This window comes from Condylostylus longicornis, unplaced genomic scaffold, assembly GCF_029603195.1.
Source record: "Condylostylus longicornis isolate FDR11 unplaced genomic scaffold, ASM2960319v2 ptg000135l, whole genome shotgun sequence".
Classification (NCBI taxonomy): domain Eukaryota; kingdom Metazoa; phylum Arthropoda; class Insecta; order Diptera; family Dolichopodidae; genus Condylostylus; species Condylostylus longicornis.
This window is the reverse complement of record NW_026578103.1, coordinates 7,724,306-7,744,959: the sequence shown is the minus strand read 5'-3', so window position 1 is coordinate 7,744,959 and position 20,654 is coordinate 7,724,306. Positions and strand designations below refer to the sequence as shown.

Genomic DNA, 20,654 nt, shown 5'->3' with positions numbered 1-20,654 from the left:
CTTTCAAATACGATTTTCGAAATATCTACGCTAGTATAATTAAGGAAGTTTCAAAATACGTTTAATAATGTTAAAGGTGAAAAAACAAATTTCAACAAAGATATGCCAAAGTTTACTTGCGCAATCTGCAAAATATTCAATTATTTTGCATTATGCTTCTTTTAAAAACAAGGTACGGTCAATTTATTGTGAATTTTGAACTTGTTCTTTTAATTTCGTGTTTTCTATTTGACAAAAATCTAAAATATTTAAAATTTTAAAGCATTTTATCACGGCCAATTTTTTTTATTTGAAATTTTATATACAAAGTTTTAATTTTTAATTTTTTGTGTTCGCCATTTTTTATTCTTTAAATTATAAAAAATATTTTAAAAAATGAGTGATGAAAATCAGGTCATACACGTTTTTAGCCTAAAGTATAAAAAAAATTTATCTTATTTTTTTCTATTTTATTAATTTGCATCTAATAAATTTTAAATTTCCGGGCTAGAAAAACAAAAATTTCATATAAACATTTTACATATTTTTTTTTGCCATTCATTTCAAATCACCATTTTTGTTTTGGTACAATATGGTTAATTTATGTTTAATTTTAAAGTTTTCCTATCTTTTATAATTTTCTTGCCTCTGTATATAAAATATATAGATTAATTTAAATTTAATTTTTCATTTTGATGAAATTAATTAGTAATGGTGTCAATCAATTTATTAGCGATAAAATAACCATTTTGTGTGATTTTTTTTTGGTTTGTCTTTCACGAATAACAAATTGTAATTGTAATCAATCTGTGATTTATTAAAAAAAAAAAATTTCAGATAAAGTTGAATTTTGAATTGAAATGCCCTTTTCAATAAAAAGAATAATTTCGAGGCATAATTTATTGTTTGACCAATTTAATAATTGAATTGAAAATTCTTAATTAAAAATTACATTAATAATAGAGGTAGACGAGTTGTTTGGAGAGTTGTTTTTGGTCAAGAGAACTATTTTGTCTTTATATTTCGTTCATTTTAATATGAGGTGATTGTTATTGCCGTTATGCGTTAGTGAAGTGGAAGTAAACAAATTTTGGCACGATTCTAATAAAATGAGAATAAATTGTATGCCGGTTGGAAAGTTGATGAAGTTTTCTGAATTGGAAATTTTTTGGAAATAGTGTATTGTATCGAGAATTTTAAGCAATTTTGTCTGAACACACGGCGATTTCATTTGCTAAAACAAAATTTTTATCAATTACCTATCTCCTAATATTAGTAAAATTTTCATTTTCAAATTTCGCTTCTGTAAAAGTGAAGGCCTCGTCAACGTCCTCACAATTATTCGTTGATGGAGTCTTTAATAACATTTGAACCCAATTAATTAGCAGTTAATATTCATGGACTCAATTATAACTAGTTGTTGAAAGAGGCAAATATTTTAAACAAATTTTTATGAAAACTAATTAGATTTAGTAACTTATAACCCTTAAAGAAATTCAATATGAAATAAATAAATTTTTCTTCTTCACTCACTTTTATGATAACACAAATTTGAATTTCATTTAATAAAAAGGCATTTATTCTTACGTAAGTTACTGAATTCACTTTTTTATTATTTATAACCGGTAGTTTTATGTAACAAATATTTTGATATACACTTCTTAATCCTCTATTTCAAGTCCTTTTAAATATATAGGTTCCGTGATATAGGTAATTAGTTTGAATTCTTTATTCATTCTCCATAAATATTAAATTACAATTTTCTAGTAATAAAAATCTAAATTAAAAGAAAATAATTTAAAGTTTTATGCTTGCTTAATTTTATAATCTTTTCATACCATTAATTATGACGATACTTTAGTATGGTAATTAAACTTAATACCACGTTAAATAATGAAAGAGCATTAAAATATTTTTATTATGATGGTACCTGTTGAAGTGAGTAAATTGTTTTTTTTTTTCCATCTTTTTCAAAATTCATATAAAATGTGTCAATAAGATTTTAATCCTTAATTTAAAATTACCTACTTATATGGTAAAGGGATAATGAACTTTTATACGGCAATTAAAGAAATTCAAGAATAGTTTTATAAAGGTAATCATCTGCTAATAAATTTCTAAATGAAATTATTATTCAAATTAATTTTTTGTATTCCTAATGAAGTCAAAAATATAAATTAATAAATTTAAAAAAATATCAAATTATTGTAGTGAAAAAGCAAGACAATAAGGTGCTAAATCTTATTAGAGCAAAAAAACAATTAAAACAAATTTCAAGAATGTCTTAGAAAAATTTAAACTTTGCTTAAGGAATTCAAGTGAAATCAAAAAACTCAACAAAATTTTCAAATTCATTAAGCATTTTGAAACGATGTGTTAAAAACGCATTCCATTGATAAACCTAAGAGCTACAATAAAATCTATTCAAGATTTTAAAATACGAAACGAGGTTAACAATGCTTTGCTTGTATTACAAAATTTTAAATACTCTTATTTACTCTCTTAGTAGCATAAAATTGGCGTACTATTATCACGCCAAATTGCAAAGTGTGCTTTAAAAACAATGCATTCTTTGTAAAATTATGAATTTTATATTTTTTAATCTGCAGCTGTAGCAAAATATTCATCATTAGAGTTCTAAGCAATTATTTATTTCAACATATTTTGAAAATTGATATCATTTAGCATGGAGTAGGAAAATATGTACATATAAATGTAGTATCAAAATTAATAAGAGGAAATGAGAGAAATGAAATAAAAATAAATTTCAAATTAGGGTTATTTGCAGTAGAAATTTTATTTTATTTTTAGATAATCATTGAAAATTAAGTAATTTCAACAATCGTTATTACGTACTCTTCCCTATAACAACTAAAAAATTTTTAAATAGTGTTGGCATTATTACAAATAAAACAGCACAATCATCATAAATATTATTAATAAATAAAAGTGCATCCTGTCGCAATGCCATTCTCATTTTTAAATGTACATGAAATTTAATTACACCAATTGTAATTAAATTAATTATGATAATTAACAGTTAGTATAGAACGTGCAATAATATTTAGAAGATTATGAAAATTTTTAGATTTCAGTGCAATTTTATTGCAATTAAAAATTTTACAGTCAATAATAACTCAATTTTTTTAAATTTTAAAATCATAAAATTACGCTTTTTATACAATTGTAGAAAAGAATATTAAAAATTGCTCAAATTAAATTATAAACATGTAGAATTGAATGTGCTCGTACAATAGAAAGAAATAAAAAATTTTGATGTCCTTGATAAAGACTTAGGCAAATATTTTTTATTATTTTTTAATAATTATATGTAATGTTGATTATTCGATCAAATAAAAAGCAATGATCAATTCACAAATTTGAATTCAATTCCGATCTGTTCCCTTCTACCCCTTTAAAAAAGTGATACAAATAATTTTATTATGTAATTTAAAATTCTTTAATATTTTTTTTCAATTCGCAAAGTCATAGTTTTGCAGTAAAGAAATGGTGCAAACCTTGATTTTAATTGATTTGAAATGTACACATAAACATACATACATACACTTAAATTTCATACAATAATTTAAATCCGTTTATTGCTTTACAATATTGTTAATAACACTTATGGCAACTTCTAGCCTCAAAAAATAAAATGAAAAATTTATTGAACTTATTGAATCACCAAAAAAAAAAAAATGAATTTTCATTTCTCATTTTATTTTTTTCTTTTTTGGGTTTGTTGATAACTGTTATAATATTAAATGAAAGAGAAAAAAATAATTATAACAATAATTCTTATAGCATTTTTGACATCTCAAAAACGCATTTTTGACCTTTAAATTTAAATTGTATCAGAATTTTTATATGAAATCAAAATGTAGCCGTACAATTATACTTGAATGATTAATGAATTCAGATTAATTAAAAGATTTACAAAAAAAAAAAATTTTTGTATTCAAAATTAAGATTTAATTTTTGAATTTAAAAACTCTTTTTCATAAACGCGCTTTCTTGTTCATTCACATGCCGATATAAATGTGGTTTTTCATCGAATAAATTTGAATTACTTTTTAATTGCAACCCGTAATACAATTAATTGTTCATAAAAATAAACTCTGGTCAACCAGGTGGTTTTATGGAGTAGCATTGTTCCGTTAAAAATACACAATTGTTAAAAATAAATTTTTCGGCACAAGCACAATCTTCTATTTAAATCATGATTCAATATTGCATATCTGTAGGAGCAGAAGGCGACATTAAGAAGTATGACTATAATAAGCACATTCTATTTTAAATTCTTTAAAAATCTACTTCCAAATAATTTCCCATGCAAAAGGCAATGTTTATCGTGTGGATTATTTGATATACAGAAAGTGTTTTCACCGCATTGGAAATGTTTTCGAACCATTTCAAATAATTAAGGTTTATGATAAGATTTAAATATAAATTTAAACTTAAGCTTTGTAAATTATAAAAAAAAACTCTTGCAATATCTAAAGGAATATGGGAACAGACTTCTTAAATTTCATTTAGTACTAAAATTAGTGTCAAATGGTCTTCAATAATTTTAAAAATTATTGGTCTTTATTAATTTTCCAAATTTAGAAATGCAGTAATGCATGACGACAGAGGTACTCCTGTGCTTTAAAATTTCAAGATCGTTGTGTAAATTAATAATTTTCAATACAAAATCACAATTTAATGTAAGAATAATGAATTTTTTTCAATTCGTCCATAATTTTACAATCTTTCCAAAAAAAAACAAATATGGTTCATATTACCTTGAAATCTCAAATAATAAAAAAATTAATTTCATTTCCAATTCTCATAAACCAGGGTGGTATATATAAAGTAAAAATAAATAAATACAAAAATTGCATAATAAAAATTTCAAGTAAATCTGGTTATTATTTTTATCCACAAACTTTTATACAAAGTGGACAAATGAACCACATGCGAATCACAAAAAAAAAAAAAATTTAAAAAGGGAAAACTTTATCATGGACACGATTTTTGTTTCTTTTTTTTCTTGTCATATTTTTGTTCTTTTGTGTAAAAAACATTCACTCTATGAATAAAACCACGAAATTTCAACTTTATAAAATCAAAACTGGTTAAACAATTGAGTTTTTTTTTTAATTTTATTGCATTTTATTTAAATAAAACATGAATAAAGTATTAAAAATTAAGATTTTATATTGCAAATAAGAAGTTCTGATAATTTTCGAAAGTGCATGCAAAATATACACATATACATATTTTTTTTAATGTTAAGTATGGTAAAACAACAGGCTAAATTAAATTATGAAAACGATTAAAATCCATTAAGTTTTGCAAAAATTGCAATAAAATAGTAAAAAATCAAAGAACAATGAAAGTAAGAATTGGTCGGAGTTGGTATTTTTGTAGCAATAATTTCGGATTAAATTTTACAACAATGAAATCTATCTCTATATTGCATAAAATGTGAAACCGAAAATATCATTTGCTAAAAGAGTAATTGTAAAAATACATGCAAGTTAGTTATTCTGAATTACACTGGTCCAAGTAAAAGGGGAGCGACGATCCTTTGACGGCCTCATGAAATAGCTTAAATATTTTCAAGGTGAATATAATAATGCAAAATTTTCGATATTTATAAAGCTTATATAGATTACCTTTCGCACATGACAAAATTATTGCATGATTTGATTAATGAGCACACACTTAGAATACACACAAAACTGTTGAATCCTTTATTTGTGAACATAATAATAGACTCATAAAATTTACTACACAATTGTAATTCAAATTTTAGCCAATTTAATTTTTCCACATTATTATTAATGGCTAATAATGAGTAATCTATATTTCAGAAATTAGAATTCTCCACGTTTATTCGGTTTATCATTTATCATTACATTTTAAATTGTTACGAATTAAATGGTTATTAAAATGACAACTTGAATGCATGTAAAAACAATTTATCCAATTCATACAACACCAATAATAAAATTAAGCAACAATTTTTTAATAAAAAATACAACAAGCTTATTAAAAATCAAAATTCTTTTACAAAATTCTTTAATTATGTCTTAACATACTTCATTTTATAAGTAAGCCCTAAGGTGATAAATTTTTAATAATGATTTTATAAGCTTTTAAACAAAAACTTTTTTTTTTTATTTGTTCTACATACAAGTGTACATTTAACCACAAAGTGTGACACTTAGTCATTGTACTGAACTAATTTTATAATCATAAACAGTAAGTGACTGGTACTAATCGTATGCATACATGCATATATGGGAATGTAAAACACATTCAAAATTTTCGTATTCCCATACATGTGCCGATTGTAAATAAATCGATACACATACAGATCGAAAAAAAAAAACAAGATTACTGTAGATTTTGCATATTGCACAAAATAAATGAGAAAAAAAAAATATGATAAAACAATTCAAATTCAATTGACGTCATTCTTATTAACATTTCAAGTCACTCGCGTCTTTATCGAGATTATATAGAATTAAGATTAAAATAACAGCAAAAAAAATAAACAGAAAGTTTCTTTTAAGAGATTACGCAAGTTAAAGCAAAAAAAAAATAAAAGCTTCCATTTACTTTTCTCTCTTTTTCATCCTCTCTCTTTCTCTCGTTCGATTCCTTCAATTCATACATGTATAGGACTAGTTAGCTATATGGATTTTTTTTTGTAAACCTGCATTTGTAGGCATAACAATCATTCGAAAATAGCAATAAAAAATTGTATTCATTTTAAAAGCTGCTGATCTACTACTATACAACAACACTATTCCTCAGCAATATTATATTTCAATAAATTATTATTTGTCTAAGAAAAGGGGGAGTTTGTTATACAATTGTGAAGTATGAGGAATGATAGTTTATTTTTAGGTCGTTTTTCTTTGATATCTTTTGAAGTGATTTTAATCTATTTGAATGAATTGGTATGTAATTTTGAGAGCATAAAAAATAAACCAGTCTTCATGAAATTTAACAAAAACGAAAACAAAAACAGAAAAAGAAAAACGGTGATATCATATTCACAGCTTTATTTGTTTTTTCTTTTTATAAGGAGTTTGTACCATAAATTAAGAAGAACTGAAAAACAAAAACCGGAGATTTAAAAATATGAAAAGCTTGAAATTTATGCAATTTTTGATGCATATGACATTTTTCCAGTGATGTTAAAACACCAAAAAACCTTTACATTCTAAATTCATTTTAACGGAACTGCAGAGCTGCATAAGTGTCCTTTAAAACTCTAGTAAATAAAATAAAAATCCAATTTGTTAGTTACCGTTATTACCCATAATTGGAAAGAAAATAGCTTAAAATTGCGGTGTTATACAATTTATGCGGAAATTGCTTTCTTGTATTTATATTTAATTTCTTTTCTTCGCAGCCCACTTTATTTTCAAAGTTAGAACAATAGCGAACGGGACAGTAGAGTGTGAGTTTTAAATTCGGTTTCAATTCAACTTCGATACTAAATAATGCAGAGGTCTATGATAATGTAACTCTAAACATAATTTAAAATAAAATCAAATAGGAAATACAAAATTTGGAGATTGAATGAGCATCCCCGATTCACAATTCATTTAAATAATTACGTGTTATGCAGATTTTCATAATATTTCGCCAATTCGTCTTTAGTACATTTTTCACATAGCCCTATACATAATCTTATTTTTTCTGTCTATTAATTTTGTTTTTTCTATTAATTTCGTACCATACTTGAATTTTTAAACTAAAAGTTTAGTATTATTTTATTATTTGTCTATAATAACTTATTTAATATGTACGTGTACATATATGTATGTATAGTTAGCCTTATAAATGTTATCTACATATAATACACATAAGAAATTATACACACATTAAAAAATGGTAGTTATGTATAAATAAGAGCTTTTAATAACTATTCACAAATATGTACATTTTTATTAAAACCACATATGATGTGTTATGATATAGCAAGTTGATTGCGCGGCGCTTTCATAAAACAAGTTTACATTTAAGGGGTTCGTTGGAGTTGAAATTTGCCAAGTTGGTTGGCATGCAGGAAAAAATTAAAAGTAAAAAAAAAATTTTTGTATACTCTCTTGGTATTTGTGTGTACAATTTGAAAAAAATTTACTAAGCGCTATCTGTGTACAAACATTATTTTGTGTATTGACTTTTAAAATAAATTTATTTTATCTGCCTACAAACTAAAGTTTAAATAATATATTCTAAAATATTTGAGTAGAAATGTACACATGTATATACAAATTCATGTTATAGTAATTAACACTGTATTTGGAGTTCCGTGGTTTGATATAACAGCTGCATTTCCATTTTTTAAAATAGAAACTGAAACGAAAATGACTAAATAACTCAAAATGCTCAACTTTGTATTCGTGTTATAACTTTAGATTTAGATACATTTGAAATTATCTCATACTTTTTTTTTAAATTTTCAATAATAATTATTGTAAAAATCTACAAGCATTTTAGATTTATAGACAAAAAAATTTTAATTAATTAAAAAATTGTATAAAATGTTAAGAAAAATTTATAAAAACATTTTCTTTTTTTAATTACACAAAATTAACAATTAAAATTTAAGAAATTATATAAGCTTTACAGTTTTATTATTATATATATATATATATGTAGGTAATTAACAATCTGAGTGGAATGACCATATTAATTATTTTGTCGAATTGCTACAACATAACATTAAGAATAGTTTTTTGACGAGAATTAAACTTAGTATATAGAAAATGGTTTTAGAGTCCCTGGTGAATTTATTAGTCTTGAAACTTTTCAAATACGCAATAGAATGCTTAAGAATTTCTTTAACTTCTTTGGTTAAGATTTTAAAGGAAATTTCCATTTAAAATTTAAAATAAAATCGTGTAAAATTATTGGTTTGAAAATAAGCACATTTCCTTTCAGAAATTGGTTTTGCTTAAATTAATCTTTTTAATTGCAATTGTCTTTTATTCGGTTTCTTTCAAATGCAAAGTCCCGTCTTCCAAAAAAGTATTCCGTATAAAAGATAGTTTCTGTTTAAAAGATTTTATTCAACATTTTAAATTATTTTTTAATAAAAAATGAAAACATTAGGTTTTTAACGCGATTATAGAAAATTTTATTTATAGCTACTTTCAGAAACTTTATGTTATCTATGGAAATGTTACTTCAAGAATGAATTCCTTTCTTAGATATTTTGCGACTACAACTGCGTTTAAATTAGAGTGTTATATAAAAATTACGCCTCTTTCAAAATTACAAAAGTGAAGTTTTACTTATATTTTCCAAAATGCAGGCTTTTATTTAGTGTGTAAGAGTCTTAATATGACGTCACAGAGAAAGATTTTAAATTCAAAGTTATTTTCAAAATTTTAAAGTTAATTTACTCGAAACTTCAAAATTTGTAGATGACGTCATCTTCGTTCACCCGTTTCATGAACTATTATCGTTTTGTCTTTTTATTGCATACCAATAGGAGAAAAAAAAATTATATTCGCTCATTGCATATTTTTGGGAGTATGGATTAAAAATTTTGAGAAAAACTTTAAAGCTTATTGGATCAAACAATCTTCTTCCAATTTTTACATCTACTATTATCAATTTGCTTTTTTATAGATGTAGATTTTTTGATATTTGTACATAGAAAGAAATTCTGTGTTTTTTGCCTATTTTTAGGATTAAGAAATTTAAAGAATACTTGATCTCAATTGCCATTTTTAAGGGAATTTTACAGGGTGAGAGTTTAATGTTTTCTTTCATTAAAAAAAAAATTCTCTCCGAAAATTCCATTCACTGTGAATTGCAGTTTTTTGTATTAAAAAATGTTCAAGTTTTGTAAAAACACAGGAGAATTGAGTTGAGGATTGATGAATTCGATATTTTGTTGGAAAAACCATTTGTCCATTTCATTCGAGTTCAAATTATTTTCTTAAACTGCTGAAAGTACAATGTCCTCGAAGATTTTATTCCTCACTTTATGCAGCATAGTTGCCGAACTATAATTGAGCATTGGTGGACTTAAACAAAGTAACAGAATACTTGTTTTAATTTTTAATTTAAAATAAATTAATTATAAAATAAAAAATATTATGCATTATTTTTTATGAAACAAAACTAATTTCAATCACAAAACCTACACAATAACGATTACAAAGTGATGAGAACGCCATTTAAATTCCCATTAAATGTACTTACGCAAAAAAGGAAAAATTAAGGTACAGAAAAGGAGTTTTAAGTAAACTATAAAAAAATTAATGAATTTCTTTGATATTTTTAATTAAATATTATTAAGTACACATTAAATATTATTATGTCTGGCTACAAGCTACATAATATTGTGTACTTAACAAAAGATTTTAAAACCATTAAAAATAATAAAACTATTAAAAAATTCATTCACGTTTCACTTTACTCTTAAATATTTGACCACTTTGTAAAACTTTTTGAGATAAAAATATTTTTTTTCATTAAAAAATTTATTAAAAATAATATGAAAACAAAATATTGTGTTGTTTTATTAACCCACTTTATGTATTTAAGCGTATAATTTTACACCATTTCATTCTTGAAATTGAAACACACATTCTTGGTTCAGAAAATTTAAGTGAGTTTGTATTTTAAAATAGCTAGGCTTAAATAAATAATCTATAATGTTAATAATGGCGCCATGAGCTCATAAAACAAATTTGTTTTTTTTTTAAACAAAATTATTATACCCCTATCAATCAAATCGTATGGCTTAGCTCAGTTCCACTTTGAACAAAAAATAAATGAGATTCTTTAAAATAGCCTAGTATAAAAATTTTGAATTTTTAAACTACTACTTTGAAATTGTTTTTCTCTTTCCCGGAATTTATTATCACCAAAAGTATAAAAAATTGAAATGTAAAAAACAGAAAAAAAAAGAAAGAAATTTTTATGTTTTCTTAAAAGATTTTAAGATTTATGGACTAAAAAAAAAACTTCATTAGCCGCATTATTTTAGAAAACAGAAAACTATGGAAATAAAAAATACATTTTAGAAAAAAAAAACTTTGTTTCATTAAATTAAGTTGTCTAGGAGCAAGATAATTGAATAAAGAGCGTTTAAGACAAAAAAAAATTGGTTTTTTAAGGCCGCGTTTTCGTGAATTTTGAATAAGAATTCTAAAAAAATTTTATGTTTATTTTTTGAATAATAACAGGTGATAATATATAACTAAATACAACAATTTAAATCACGACACTAAAAAATAAAATGTTAGACATTACTTTTTAACTATATTTGAGACTGAATTTTAAGAGAACTCTGGCAAAGAACGGAATACAATGATAGCTTACTAGAAAAATATTGTTGAGCAATGACAAAAATCCAAACAAAATTGTGATAACACTATAAATTATTCCTTGTGAGTAATTTAACTAATACTGAATTCAGTATAGCAAACAATTTTTGGACCCTCTAAATTTTAAAGAAAGATGCTTTATTTACCAAAATATTGCAGAAAAATTACATTACTTATGAATGTTGCAGGTTTTTTCTATATTAATATCAAAATATTTTAAAATTTCTTCTTATATTGAATAGAGGTTTTTCCCAATATGCCCCCAATATATTGCACTGATTCAATTTGCTTTTATAGGTTCAGCCATTTTCACGAAATTTCGCATGAAACTGTTTGTAGTTTAAATGTAATTGAAATCACTCAAATTTTGTTGTAATTTTATATAATAATAATCAATAAAAAGAACTCATTACTACTAGCAATGACTACTTACTAGCGAGTAAAAACTGGGAATTTAATTGGAATTCTTTTAAAATACCAAGAAAGCCAATAAGTACTTATAGATATTTATAAGCAATTTCCATTATTTAAGCATGAAATTAATTTTCTATATTAATATGTAAAGAGAATACTTTAAGTATATCTTATTAATTTACATAATTTATGTAATATTTTATATTATATTATTTAACGTATATATATAAGTATATAGTAATTTTAATTTTAAACGTTTCACTTGAAATTAAATTACATAATTATTTACTAAAATGATTTTTTATTGATGTAAAATATGCCCATAATATAGGGTTTTTTCTCTTAAGTGGATATCTAGAATTAAAGAGAAAATGCCTTTAAGTAATATTATTACTTCGCTTCTTTTGAGAATCTATAAATTTTCATAGTATCTTCAGCTAGATACTTTAAGAATCAACTTATCTTAATTTGAATAATAAAATGTACATAAACTGCACTTTTCATTTTCTAGTATTTTATTTTTTAAGGCATTTTACACACAATACTTTTGCAAAAATTTATATAATATACAATAATTATAATGTGTTTAGGCCACTTATTTAAAAAATAATAACAAAATTATATAGTGGTCTCTTCTGTAAAATGATCTACTTAAATTGAACTTTTAAGTTGACCAACAAATATTGTTTATAACAAGGAAAAGGTTAACAAAGTTATTGCCATTGCGCGCATAAGAGAAAAAACAGAAAAATTTTACTAATTGCAAAAAGTATTTAAATGCGATGATGACTTCATTATGACGACATTCAATTTAAAAATTTAAAAGATGATCTCCACCGTTTAATATTATAAAATCGAAAACTTTAAGTACTTTATATGCAACATACTTATTTACTTAAACATTACGACAGTTAGTAATTTATTCAACCTATTAAACTTTTAATAAATATTATAAAGTACAATATAAAAAACCAAAATATTGCCTTCATTAAATTCATAAGAATGTATCGAAGGACATCAACTTTAAGCAGCTAATCCGGACCGTAAATGGATGATATTTGTTTTTTTTTTCTTAAAATTGTCATGTGTTTTCATGTTGCCATATTATGTAAAAAAAAAGTATAAATGGAAGATTGCGTTGGTAAATTTTTATTTTATTTATTATTATTTTTTTTCTTAAAGAGAATTGAAATATTTCAATATTGATGTGTGTGTGTGTTAAGCATATTTAATAATTTTTCGAAAACAAAAAGTTCGACATCAAAAATTTTAAAGAAAATTAGATTGCGGAATTGAAGGAGAATAATGTGTCCGATTTTACAATCGCGATCAGTAAAACTAAAATGGCTCAAATAGTATTGTAGAATAAAATTAATGCAAATAATATAGGTCTACAAATATGTGTTTTAACAAAAATCTTGAAAATTTGGAATAAAATTTGCATTACGATATCCTAAACCTAAACCGTCTAGGCAAAACTATTTAGTTTTATATATCACATAATAAGTGGAGTATTTTTTTTTTGAAATCATCGCCGTCTATAACATCCTTATTAGCTAGTTAGTGGTAATCTATAAAATCCTTAAGCTAGTTAGTATAGCCGCACTATTTTTAAATTCTCAATTTTTACCAGACCCAAGACAATGTAACAATAATTTAATTGTGGTACAAACATTTTTCCTGCAAATAGATAATTATACTGTTTACACATACTTTATAATATTGCAATTAAACTTTTCTCTTAACTCTAATACATACACAAAAATGTTTACCATTTATGGTAAAACAAACTTCATCCATAACTTCACTATGCGCCATTCTCTATAAGTTTTTCTAATATAAACTTGAATTTCTTATAAAATTTTCTTTTTATTTATTTCTTATACTTTGGCTCCAGATTATCGGATTTTGAGTGGAGGCGGCTTTTTTTTTTGTTCTCCTGATTTATTTATTTTAATATTATAAGAGAACATTTTATTTAATAAAATAATATTAATTTTTTTTTTGTTTTAACCTCACATTTTACTATTCAACTTGGAGAACAAAAAAAAAACTGTTCATGTAAAAAAATAATAAAAAAAAATTACATACCATTTCCAATACATTGAAAATATTTTCAAGTATGGTAATTATTTTATCATATGAAATTATTTAAAAAAAAAAATTGAGCTTAAAACCATAGCTAAAAGACATTTTCATATACATACATATATATGTATGTGCACATATTTATTTACATGCTATGAAATTTATAACCACCTTATGAAATTTTATGCATAAGAAGGTCATTAGTAATCAATGTGAGTAATATTGGTGTTATAATGATTTTTATGTGGGTTTTTCTCATATTTTGTGAATTTTATCTAAATGGTGTATAATAGTAAAAATATAATAGAATAAATATCATAATATGAAGTAGGCTTTGAAATGAGAGTGTGTTGTATTTATGCGGAAAAAGAGACGAAAAGATGGAGAACGGGAATACTAGAGAGTATTAATTATAAATAAATTAAAGAATCAAATAAAGTGTTTTACAGTGTTGCCGAAATACTTCAATTGTCATACACTTCAATTCTTGTAAGACAATTGAAACAACGGTACTCTGCAATTAAACCTTACCAAATTTTTTTTAGGAATGTATTGCAATTTCTTATTTTCATTGTCAAAACACTTTTTTTTTTCTCATTCAAAGACTCGTGAGTGTAAATGGTCTTAAAACTGCCCTTTTAGAATTTTTAACTTTTAGGAGTTGTCTAAAGTAAAAGTAGATTAGGTAAGAACAAATAAAAATTATATGTGGGTTTTTGATTTAAACTTAAAGAAATTTCATGCTATTTAATTGCTTTTCTATAAAATATTTCACTCTTGACCATATTTAGTATTGTCTATAACATATTATGTAGAACGGCATCACCATTACGTTTTTATTGATTTGCTCAAACATCAATTAATTTTACAGTTTATTAATAATGCCACAATACACAAAGTGTCATTTGAGCCGAACATAATTGTTACCAGGCACTTTTTATTTTACTCAATATTTTTAAATTTGCAACATCCTCATTAACTCACGCAATTTAATCTTAAAGTTTTAAAAATATTCCTTTAATTATTGCTGATATTAAAAATAAATTCTTTAATAAAAATTTTATTACAATTTTTTCTACTTGCTAGTGTTAACAATTTTTTTTCTGCAATAAAATCTTCATATTATTATTAAACAATAAAATCTCAACAATTTTAAATTTTCTCGTTTAATTTCATTATTTAAAAAAATTAATAATAAAATAGAAATAGTAAACAAAATTAAAAATAATATTTATGAACGTAAAATTCTATTTAGGCATTCGCATAAAATTTATAAATACACTTACATACAAACTTACAAACGTTATTTTATTATAAGCAATTAATTCGATTAAAAAACACTTTCGATTTCATTTGTTTTTAATTGCGGATTTTTAAATTGTTTTCTTAATAATTAAATTTTTCTGTCGCTAACCTGCCGCCAGCTAAGCTTTTTTTTTTCTTTCAAAGTACTCTTTTTACCCCCTTTGCTTTTATTACTTTGAATTTTTCGATTTATTTCTTCATTCATATTTTTTTGTTTTTGTTCTTTATGCTTCTTATTTTTCGATTAATCGATTTAATTTATGACTCAGTTAAAAATATAGCAAAAATTCCATTTTGTATTTTAAATATTAAAATTATTATTGTGTAGGTGGAATTATTAATTGCAATTTGAAGGTAAAATTCAATAGACTTTGAAAATATTGGCAGTCATTGAAAATCGATTTATTGGAAAATATAGAAACTTCAAAAAGACAACAAAAAAAAAAAGTTATGAAAAGTTGACAAAAATGTTATTTAAAATTTAATAACCTTAAGGGTTGTTCTGGTTTAAGGGGAAATTATTAATACAAAAATAATCTATAATCTATATTTCTTTTTTAATTTAATTTTTTTTATTAAATTTTAAAATAATAATCAAATTTCAATATTTTAATTTAAGGCCAATCAAATAGAGAAAATAATAAAAATAATTTTTATTAAATATAATTTAAATTTATGGGCCTTTAGCGTAATAAGTATAGACAAACAATGAGTCGAATTTAGAAAAATTCAGGGATTCTGAATTTGGAGGAGAAAAGATTTATGTAAATATTAAGAAATCTAATGGCATATTTTATTTTAGCACACTTAGTACAAATACACAAATAAATTATGAGTAACAGAAAAGTTAAAGCCAGCCGAAGTGCTTGAAATTAAAATGCAGTTACTCTCTTCTCTGTTTCCAGATATTTAAAAAATTCTGCATAAATTTCAAAGAGATAGTCATTTCATAGACAAGTTAGTCGAAAATTCAGATTAATAATGACAAAATTAGACTACAAAACTTATAGCCACGTGTTTAAACACCTACGTGAAAAAAAAAAACGTTCGATAATTAAAACGTGAACTATTGCGCTAATTACCAAGATATTTTTTTAGAAAACATTAACATGCGTATAATTCCCCATTAAAATCAGGCTTTAGGTTTTACAAAATCATCATACATTTCGTTCAATATTTTCCTAAATATAACTTAAAAAAATGTCCTTTAAACTTCTTCTCCTACTGTTTATAATCTCAAAATTGAATTAATATTAAATTGTTACTTAATATTTTGTGGAAATTCACATGTGTGTTCACATGTATTCTGTACTCGTAGTAATATTGTATAATTACAATTTTTCTGTATGTACGTACGTGTTCATTAACTTCTGATTGAAAATCATATCACCTGGAGTCATACAAAATGTATAATGTTGAAACTAAAATAAAATATTAAGAAAAAAGTATAAAAAGAATAAGTATAAAGCGCAAGTTTAAATTAAAAATTCATTTACCGCCTCCTGCCACTGATTTTATGCCTATACGCTACTTCATTTACTTTTTATTTTAGCTTTTCTTTTTGCTCGTTTTATTTGCCTCTATATATAGCAGTAAATTTTTGTTCAAATTGACAGTGTCGATTCAATAAGTTTGTTTACTTTTGCCAAAAAAAAAAATTTATAAACTGTTGTAATTTATTATTATATAATAAAAGAGTGTGTATGAATTTGGGGTTGCCAATTGCTATTTTTGTTAAAGAAATTTTGTAAAATATGTTGAGAGAAAATTAAAAAGTAAACACTTTTTATCACAATTAAAAAATAAAATTTAAAACAATTTGAATGAAAACCATGCTTTCAAACTTACTTTTGTAGAATTTTTAAAAACAAATTCTAGCAAATCTGATTATAAAATGGAGATTGTTTAAGTTGGGCTTAACATTCGAGAAAATTTTCATCTCATTTCCTTTTTTTTATAATTAATAGTAATTAAATTATACTGTAATTTACTAAATTTTAACTCCCTTCAGTTTTAGACAAAATTAAAGTTATTACAAGTATGCTATTTGGAACTAGACTAAGTTATAACAAGAGTATTTTGTATTTTCAAATGAAAACGTCATAATATTAAAAATTTTATAGAAAAACTGGCATCCCATTAGCAATCAAAACAATGTATTTCGTGTACTTGTAAAAAATGCGCTGGCGTTAAAATATGAATAACTTATACGCAAGGTCATGTCACAATTTTTACTCCAAATTTTTATTGTTTTGTTCTTTTTTTTTTGGGTATTAAAAATAATATTAAATAGTTTAATAATAGAAAAAAAATAAACCAAAAAAAAAAGAGAATTACGCAAAAACAAAAAACAGAAAAATTTAAAAAGCTTTGATTGAAATGATTGATTATTTACGTTTGATTGATCATTGAGCGTTTCATTTTAGGTATCAACTTACCTACACGGTTATACGATTGTAATTAATCGTCTCAAATTGAAACAACAACAGTAACAATAAGCAAAACAAGTAAAACAAATTTATTGAACACAAAAAAAAAATTTATCTGAGAAAGCGATTCTCGGTATTAAGTAGCGAATGCAGTGGCATAAAGATGATAAAGCAAAAAGAGAAACAAAAAAATAGACTACAAATTTGACAAGCATGTCAAAATCTAGATTAAGACACACACGAATACATTCAATTCAGGAGAAAGCATAAAGTCATCTGATCTGAAATTCTTAATCTTGTAACCTTCAATCCGTCAGACTTTCTTCTGCATACATGCTTGCTTTTCTCTTCATTTTCTTCTTTTCTTTTACTTGTCTCATTCATCATTTTACAATGATAATCTTCCGATCACTCAAACGAATCGAAAATGCATTCAAGTGCATAGTCACAAAAAAAAAGAAAACCCTATAATTGAAAAAAAAGAGAAATACCGAGAGAAAGGGGAAAGAATTTTAAGAGTAATAATAACAGTACCAAAAAAAAAAGTGCTTGTCATCAGATTCTCTTTGTTAGTTTTTAATTTTATCGGCTTTAATAAATTTTGTTTTGATTTTCGTTTTTTTTTTTTGTTACGGTCGCTTCAATCTTCAGGGATTAAATTGTTACCTTTAAAAGGTAAATTATTTATTACAGATTTATTGATATGGGAATCAACATATTAAATAATAATTTTTTTAAGAATTTAATGCTTAAAATCAAAACACTTTGAATGGTTATCAAGGGCGGAATTTAAAATTCCAAAAAGCTGATTGAACTTGAACTTTATTTTTTATTAATTTCATTTTCGTTTTTTTTTATTTACTGTACACAATTTACCATGTTTTCGAACATAAAAATTAGGGAGGCGTATAAGGTCAAGTGGAAATTAAAGTATAAAAAAAAATATTTAAAATATTTTTGTATACTAATAATAAGCATTATTTGGTTAAAGAATCTTTAAAAAAGCAAAAATTATTTATTAGATAATAAAATATTTTAATTATAATTGAAATTTAGTCGAAAAAAAAATGAAAAATTTTTTTAATGCATCATAAAATTTTAATTTAGTCTTAAAGAATTCATAAAAATGCGATACTAAACTGAAATTAATTTAATTTGCTATAAAAGTGCAAGAATACAAAACGGTTTAAAATAACTTGTTATAAAAACTGGAATGACATAAGAGAAATAATGAAATAAGAAATTCATTTCCGGAAACCTTTAAATATTTTAAAAATTAAAAACGTTCTTGAATCCCAAATACAAAATTGAATTTTTAGTAGCACAATTTAAAAATTAAATGTGGTCTATAAATTACAGCCTAAAATTATAAGTATACAAAAAAAATTGGTATTAATTAAGAAAAAAATTAATTAAATAATTAAAATTAAAAGCAATTTTATTGAAAATAATCGCCAACTTTCAGAATTACATGAAATATAAAAATTTAGGCTTTGATTCCGAAAATTAAATATTCAATAAATTTGCAGAAACAGGATGACAAGCTTAATAAAAACTTTGAATAACATAAAGAAATGAGAGAAAATCGAAATGAGAGCAAAAATTAGAAACAAATTCTGACATTTATGGCAAACAAATTTAAAGATTATTGAGTAATATAAATTTATGCAATCACGTGACAAAAAGTTCAAAAATCTATAAATTATTTCCTAAATTTTAATTTTTGACTCTTGCTTATAAGGAACTTAATTTCTAATAAACAAGTTTTAAACTATTAGGTCATTGAAAACTAATACAGACAAAGAACTTCCAGGTCCAACTTTTAAGAATTCAGATTTGAAAAATTATTTCGTTCATTTCTCTTTTAAATGTTCTTTTTTAAAAAGGAAATTTTACTAAATCGAACGGATCCAGAAACGGAATGACATTATTATTTCCGGAATTATTTGGAAAATATGTATTCTAATTATCGGAATTGAAAGGGATAATAATATAGAATTACAAAAAAATTAATTTTGAAAATTATATAGATTAAATTACTCTTAAACATGGCTTAAAATGAGAGCCTTATATCTACAATATTATAAAATTTTACAGTTATTAATGCTAGAAAGGTAGTGGTGAGTTGGCTTTAACACTGGTATTGTTAATCTATGAAGTGGTTTGGTTTAATACTAAAATTTGAAATAAATATTAATAATTATTATAATTAATTTAAAATAGATTTTTTTTTATATATACAAAAACTAATGTTAATTTTTTGTTTTTATTTTCAGGTGAGTAATTCGAACAGTGAAAAACATTTTCAAAAGCAAATTTCTAGCGTTATTCGTACATACGAGTATTACAAAATTAAATTAAGGTACAAAATGTTTAAGTAATTTTAAATTAAATACTCAATTTTTACCAAAAATTTGTATTGTTTGTGCATAATATGTGCATATCTCAAGATTTAAGATTATTTTTCAAATTACTTAGGTCCAAAATTAAGCTTTCATGCATTTATGATTTGTTTTTGAAATTATAGAAAAAATTTTTTATAATTACAATAAAAATTTTAAAAATTTCTTTTGTTCCACCTGAAAAATATGTAAAAACCTTCTTTCACTCTTTAATGTCTTAATTTTAAATTTAGGAATGAATTCAATGACTTTAATTTTTAGAATGAAAAATATGTTTGGCATTTATAAATTTTTCTCATCAATATTTTTCAGTATTAAAATGAAATTCAATATTTTAATTTCATTTTAAAATCAAATTCAATAGAGGCTCTTTAAAATAATAAATAAATTTTATTCTTATAAGATTTTGAATTATTATAATGGTTATAAAAGACAATTAAAGCTTCTATCACGACAAAATAATATTTTAAAAATCTTCTCCAATTAAATATGCGATCATTTGTATTTTATAAAAGAATTTTTTTAAAAAAAAAAAAATTACAAGAATTCTCATGTTTTTCTTATATGCTTATTGTTTGCCTCACAATCTACCAAATAAATAATGTAAATCTTCTTTTGTTAACAAGACAACCATTGATAATAAGATTAAAATGTTTACATATCAATCAAAAAATTCTTCTTATTCA

The 20,654-nt window shown here is 23.6% G+C and overlaps 1 long non-coding RNA gene across 1 annotated transcript in view; it reads left to right on the top strand.

Annotated features, from left to right (window-relative positions):
• LOC129615092 (uncharacterized) overlaps positions 1–20,033 on the top strand; it is a 57,803-nt gene extending 37,770 nt beyond the window's left edge. Inside the window, exon 3 of the long non-coding RNA XR_008697434.1 lies at positions 19,843–20,033. This is a non-coding gene — a long non-coding RNA (uncharacterized LOC129615092). The remainder of the gene's footprint in view (positions 1–19,842) is intronic.
• The last annotated feature ends 621 nt before the right edge of the window (positions 20,034–20,654 follow it).